This window comes from Pelmatolapia mariae, linkage group LG12, assembly GCF_036321145.2.
Source record: "Pelmatolapia mariae isolate MD_Pm_ZW linkage group LG12, Pm_UMD_F_2, whole genome shotgun sequence".
Lineage (NCBI taxonomy): Eukaryota > Metazoa > Chordata > Actinopteri > Cichliformes > Cichlidae > Pelmatolapia > Pelmatolapia mariae.
In genome coordinates, this window is record NC_086237.1 from 4520764 (window position 1) to 4528035 (window position 7272).

A 7272-nucleotide genomic window follows, 5' to 3' on the forward strand; every position below is an offset into this window, starting at 1 on the left:
TCATTTGCAAAATACTTTATTAAAAGACAAAGTTTCCTATTTACATTTCTATGTTTCACGTCACTTTTTATTATTTACTCCGGGATGGGGATGGATGATGTGTGTCCTGCGCGCCACCCGTACGATCTGGAGCATATCTGAGCCATTTCTGGACTGCTTGAGCAAAGACCAACTCAGACATAGAGTTCGCCCCTACCTGCTGCGCCAGGCCATCTAGGACAAAAAATAGACACACACACAAAAAAAAAGGGAATTAGAGCACATGAATAAGCTCTTGTTAATTGTCTTCAGCAGGGAGAAAGTATGTAAACTCCTAGGTTGATAAACATGAAAGTCACCAGGCAGAAATCAGCAAACTGCCGCATTTGATTCCCAAAGAGCTATAAGCTGAAAATGTGATATGTCTTAGCATGGTGTGCCGTGTATCCTTTAAAAAAAAAAAGAAAACATGGGGTCCTCGGGCTGTACAAAGTGTACAACCCGAGGACAAAACAAGCCGAAGACCAAAGACTCCATCTCCAGATTAACCGGACATGAAAGTCTTGTTATTAAGAAAGACAAAGTAATATAGCAAAAAACAGACATAGGAAATGTGAAACGCACCCAGCACATCAATTGATCCCTTTATTGTTCACTTTAGGCTCATAAAACTACAATAAATGTTAAAACTTACCAAATATGCATCTGCACAGCGCTGTCTCTTTAAATGCCCTTTTTTGCTTTGTCTGGTCCTTGGTTTTTTTCCCTGCCCAGTTGAGTACAGACGCCAGCTCCTTTGTAATGGCATAAACCATTACACAGCGGACTCGCACCTCCAGTGTGGTCCAGCAGCACCAATCAACGCAAAGCGTCTCACCTATAGACACATTTTAAGAGATGGAATTAGCGTGTCTCATGTCTTAAATGTGTATGCAAGTGCTTGTGTGTTTACTTCATGTAATTGATGATAGAAACATGTCATTTGGTTTTCCCTAAAGCCTGATTTTCAAGTCATACAAAGAATAAACCAAAGTATTGGCAGTGCAATGTATTTCTATTCCCTTTTGTTGGATATTCATTTGTTAGTTCTTGTAACTGCTAAAAGTGTTTACTAGTTTTTGCCTTTCACATATATTTGTTATACCATGTAAACTGTGAAATTCCAAGATTTTCAAACTTGCCTTGTAATAGTGGCCTCACAGAGTCTCTGGAATCTACAGAAAAAAAAAATCACAACAAGATGACATTCAGGAGTATAAACTGGTGTTTTGAAGATAAGAGTACAATGACATTGTGATGCAGCTTTAAAGCTTTTTTAAAAGCATACCATCTATAGGGAAGACATCAAACTCTGCATGCTGGCGAGATCGCAAAGCTGTGTCGGTTTGTGCCGGAGTGGCGAAAGGTGCCGGAAGCTGGGTGGGGCATTATGATGGTTGCTATCAGTGGGCTGGGGGGCAGACTGCGGAGTGATGAGGGCTGTTTAGAAAAAGATAATTTTTTAAGTATTTAAGAATACAGACAACTTGTCAAAAAAGTTTCCTTGTGTCAGACACAGATATGTACACAGACACTAGACAGTATTTTATTACCTGGTATTTTCACTCGAGGGGCCTGGGGAAACCGTTTTTTTGTAGGCTTTCCCCACAAAAAAACTCATCCTCTGAGTCCGTATATGTGTACAGGGGATTTGGTCTAAAGAAAAGAAATTAAAAACGGTCTTAAGTAATTGTAAATATGCTTTTGGCATATTGTTTCCTAAAGTTAGTTTGATTTCTAACAACACACACAGGAAACAGAGACGTGCAAGAAGGTACAGTATACAATGAATTTTTGAAGTGCACAAGTGTACACGGCTTTGCATTTTTAAAAAGTTTACAAACTTCCACTTTTTGGACTATATTATGTGGTGATATTGCAGTATGCAAGCACCACAGATATGTATAAAAGACAAGATCATAAATTCTTAACAATCAAAGATATGTTTGTGAATAAAAAGGTTTTACTTGTGCTTTCTTTTAAGACTGGTCTGGGTTTCTTCTTCAGACTGAAGGTCAGACGTATCACAGCGTTCACGTGGATATCTCTGAAGACTGCGTTCTGCTTCGTGAAATGTGCCTGGAAACAGGGGCGGATCTAGAGAAAAATTTTTGGGGTGGCATGAGGGTGGCATGGAGATCAGATAGGGTGGCAAAGTCGAAGCCATTTCTTTACACATTTGCAGGTGCTACATTTTCTAATACATGCCATATATAGTGTCAAAATACATCAATTTTTGTTTAAAATAACAGAGTCTAACATTCTTTTTGGCATTAGCCGAAATAACTAAATATTTCAGTAAATTTTGGATTTTATGTACTGTATAGCCTATACAACAAATAAGCATATATCCCAATAAGTACAAAATCCAGAAACCTACACAATACAAGGTGGATTAAGTTGGACTTGTATTTTTAATTAAGTTTCACACTCTTTTTATGTTGGAAATACATTCAAAAGTGTATTACATCCTTAAATTTACAGCAAAAGGTCAGAAATCTGCACTTTACAAAAAACACTGAACAAAATAATATGAAAAAAACATTTTTCACCATCAGGATTCACTAGTCAAGTACTTAAAGTTTATTTTTCATTACATTAGGCCACGTTGAAGAATATTGTGTCTACAACAGCTGAATGCGGCGATTTCCATGTTGATGAGCAAACCGTCTGACAAACTCATCCAAATCCAATGCTTTTGTGCGTTTGGACTCAATACTGAGTATAGACAGATTGGACAGTCTTTCCTCTGTCATAGTTGATCGTAAATAGTTTTTAATCATCCTCAAAGCAGAAAAGGTCCTTTCACAAGATGCACTGCTGACAGGCAACACTACAGCTATTTTGCACAGCCAGAACAGTTCAAAAAACACATCATTATACGACTCCAAGAAACTCACAAATTGTAGGAGAGTGGTAGGAACGGTTTCATCACTCTTTGCAAGTCTTTCTAAGACTCGCCTAATCTGAGGTACTTCATGCTTCAGATCATCAGTATTTGTGTCATAAGCACGGGCAAGAAGTAGTACATCCTCCTCTCTCAAAAATGTGCCACTTGATGGATTTAATGCCTGAACACCTTTCATAATATTACAGTTCAGCCTAGAAAAGCGTCTTTCCACTTCTCCCATCATACAATCTATAACTGGATAGAATACTTGGATTCTGAACATTTGTTTGCTGTCTGGGTCTGCATGCTGTCCAAGGGTAGAAGTAACAAGAGAATCGTGAAGTTTTCTTGCTTTCTGTATTGATCGTTTAGGGATGTGTTGGGTTGAAATGCCACTTTTTTCACGTTTTTACAATATCAGTCCACAGGTCATCAAAAAAGGATTCAGTTCGGTAATAAACCATTGTCTCCTTAAGCGATTCAACTAGGTTTATAGCCTTAGACAGGTCAACAGTTTTGGACTGAAGCATTTCTGATAACATATTAGAATCACTCAATACTTTTCTGAAGAGTGCAAGGCATCCAACAAAATTCAGATCCATTTGAACCAGAATGCCCTTTGCTTCTACAGCTCTCTGTGCATTGTTCTCTGATGAGATCTCTTCTAGTACACGCAAAATTGCAGGCAACCTGTCCATGATATTGCGACATGCTATATGTCTAGAAGACCAACGTGTATCACTAAGGCGCTGCAGTTCTCTTGGTACCCCATGAAACATTTCCTGCTGCACTGTCAGCCATTTCTGATGGACGTAAGATCCAGATATGAATGTGTATAATCGTTCTAGCAAAGAAAAGAAATTTCCTGCATCAGGCACACTTTGGACTGCATCTACTATGACAAGGTTTAAGCAGTGGGCACTACAGTGAATGTAGAAAGCATACTTTGCCACCTCCTTTATCCTAGCTTGTACACCAGAATGCGACCCACTCATCACAGATGCTCCATCATACCCTTGGCCAACAAGGTTCTGTCTGTAGTCCAGCCCATGTTTTTCTAAACAGCCAATAATCTTGCTGGTCAGCCCAGCAGCATCCAGTCTGTCTGCCTCTTGAAACCCTAAGAAACTCTCGTGTATTGCACCATTATAGTAGTATCTAACTATAAAAGAAATTTGCTCTGATTTACTGACATCTTTAGTCTCATCTACAATGACTGAAAATTGTGCACTGTCTTTAACTTCTCGCATGATCTCCTCAGCAACCATTGCAGCCAAACATGAAACAATTTCATTCTGGATGGTTTTACTGGTGTACAAAGCATTTTTGGCTTGTTGTTCCAGTCTCCTTTTAACCACAGGATCATGATTGCCTACCATGTTCAACATTTCTAGGAAAATGCCCCTTTTATTTGAGTCAGCAGACTCCCTGTGTCCACGTTGAGCTATATTTTCTGTAGCAGTCAAGATTAGAATTTCTGCTATAGTCTTAACGTAAGTCTGGTTTTCAAGCACTTGTTTCTGGCGATGGTCATCCATTGCAGTCATCAGAGTTTCATTTTTTTCACTCATTTTTTTATTCTCTGCCCAAGCAATCATTGCTGTTTTATGACTCTGAGACTTTGCATGACAACAGAACCCACTGTCTTTAAACATTGCTTTCTTCCAATTACGATATCCAACACCTGAAGTAAACACACTTTTGGGAGCATCAGGAAGAGAGAAATGCCGGCAAGCAAAGCAATAACAAGAGTCTCTACTCTGGGAATATTCCAACCAAGGGTGTATTTTGTACCATTCTGGGTGGAAGCTCCTCCTGCTGCATCCTTGATAAGTCTTAGGAAAACTCAGATGTGGCTGTGTTGGGTTGTCACTTCTGACTTTGGATATGTCTAAAAATCACATACAAAACACAAAATATTGCATGAGCTTCAACTGTGTTTTGAAAAACCTATTTGCTCAAATAATCTGATATGCACGAATTAATTAATTAGATTTGTATTGCAACATAGTGCTAATGCATATTTAATATGATTAAACCATTGCTGTAATTTAGTTTTACATGTTAGTTATATATTTTATTTTTCTACATTTATGCAAATTCAGATAGACATCTTACCATGGGGATCGCTTTGAATAAACACAGAGAACTCAGGCTGTCTCTCTTTCCCTCTGCTGTCTGACCCCATCACCTTCTCTGCTTTGGACCATATTTCTTCTTCCTCTGCTGCTGCTTCCCCTGGTTCAGCTTCTTGCCCTGGTTCAGCTTCTTGCCCTGGTTCAGCTTCTTGCCCTGGCTCAGCTTCTTGCCCTGGCTCAGCTTCTTGACCTGGTTCAGCTTCTTGCCCTGGCTCAGCTTCTTGCCCTGGTTCAGCTTCTTGCCCTGGCTCAGCTTCTTGACCTGGCTCAGCTTCTTGACCTGGCTCAGCTTCTTGACCTGGCTCAGCTTCTAGCCCTTTGTCTCCCTGATCTCTCCTCTTTGTGTGGAAGAAACTAGTGATGTCACCCTTTCTCTTCATACCTGTCAGTAGTGTCTGAAATTATGCAAATGCAGATTTAATACTAAGGCCCTTTCACAAAATCAGTGCGAATATTTAATGCATTAAAATTAATTTTCAGACCCGCCTGCTGACGCAGGCGTTCCGCCCCGACCGTGTTATTTCACTGGACGAATTTGCGCATATAATTCAAACCGATTTTTCAGATGTTTCGGATCCGAATACACAAATCAGACCAATCAGATCAATGCATTTGGCAACAATGAATTAGGAAGCCGTGATACAGCTTCAACACCAGGATCAAACGATAATATTATCCCTGCTGTTATCTTTTCTGAGAAACGGATGAACCACAATCTTCATTTCCCACTTTTCTCGTTTACGAAGATTAGCACCAGCTCATCAAGGCTTCATATCAACTTCATTTTTCTATTTTTTTAGACAGTTTTATGAGGATAAATTATCCGCAAAAGCGCAACACGTTCGATGTGCATATATAGGTTATACATCAACTTTTCAAGTTGATGATAATCGCACTCAGACTTACTGCCGTTTTTACGCAACGCGTTCAATGTAATGGCCTTTACCGTTAATATTAAAACTAAAATGGACTTGATTACCCAAATTAAAGTTTATCTTACGATTTGTGCACTTTTTTTCATAATAACCGCAGCTTTCACGGTATGCAATAGCACAAAACAACATTAAATAATAAACATTAAGTACAGGAAAACTATCAGTGAATGTACAGAAATATAAACCTTGTTTTTCATGATTAATAACACTTACCTTTTATGACATTCCCTGAGAATGCAAATCAACAGTCTGAGTTGAAATCTGAATGCTGCGCGCGGTGTTCATTCAAAATGTCCCCTTGCACCAATCAGAGCATAGCGTTGGTAGCTATTGACAACACGTTGGAGGAGCTGTGGGCTGAACCATTTTCTTAGGAGGTAAGGGGGGATTGTGAAATCAATTCAGTTAGTTTTAAACTTCATGCTCAGTACAAATTGAAGCTAGCTTGATCGAAGCATTAATGCTATCGTATTTTAATAAACAACATTGCCATATGCAAAACTAGGGTGGCAGTTGGGGTGGCAAGGGCTTATTTTAGGGTGGCAGTTGCCACCCCATGCCACCCTTCTAGATCCGCCCCTGCCTGGAAATACAAACACAATGTACGGCCAGACATACATTATGTGTGGACAAAAGGTGCAAACGCATAGAAAAATCAGCGGTTTCAAAAATACGCTGGTACGTGTGGACGTAGCCTTATTCATTATTCAAGGCACAAACGGAAAGTCATGTACGCGTGCAACTTAAAGTTAGGTGAGCGTGCAACGTACAGTCACGTGGGCATGCTGCGTGAGCTTTCAAACTGAGTCTAAAGTTTTCGTGTGCGAATTGAAGCGAGTGCTCTCCAATCATCAAAAGTAACAAAGTCATTGAACACGTTTATACAGTTAACTTTACGTTTATCAATCATATATCACAGATTTAGAATTTTTTGTAGTACTAAGCAACTACAGAGCGAAAGTCTGGGTCAAGCGCCGAGGCGACGGCAAGAACAAAGGAAACCTCGAAGCGTTAAAGCTAGCTTTGTAAGGGAATATAACGAAGAAATTATGAAACGAAAATGTTTTCTTTGTTGATATACTTTGTTCGCAGTGCAATTTATTTGTTGCCAGATTGTAAGAAGTATAGACACAATTTAAAAAACTCGTTAATGTACAACATTAACAAGTTTTTTTTTACTGTTATTCAAACGCAAACATGGAAATACCGAGTAGGAAAAAAAAATCATTCATTCTTACCTTATACTAATCGTGGTGCAGGCCAGTGCAGTGCATGAACTGATGCCTTCTCC

The 7272-nt window shown here is 39.3% G+C and overlaps 1 long non-coding RNA gene across 1 annotated transcript; it reads right to left on the minus strand.

Annotated features, from left to right (window-relative positions):
* On the minus strand, positions 1-2078 carry LOC134639115 (uncharacterized). Its single transcript, XR_010095311.2, has 6 exons — positions 1986-2078; positions 1572-1674; positions 1307-1458; positions 1161-1193; positions 674-856; positions 1-213 (listed from the first exon to the last, which is right to left on the minus strand). It is a non-coding gene; the product is annotated as an uncharacterized LOC134639115 (long non-coding RNA).
* Between the last annotated feature and the right edge of the window lie 5194 nt (positions 2079-7272).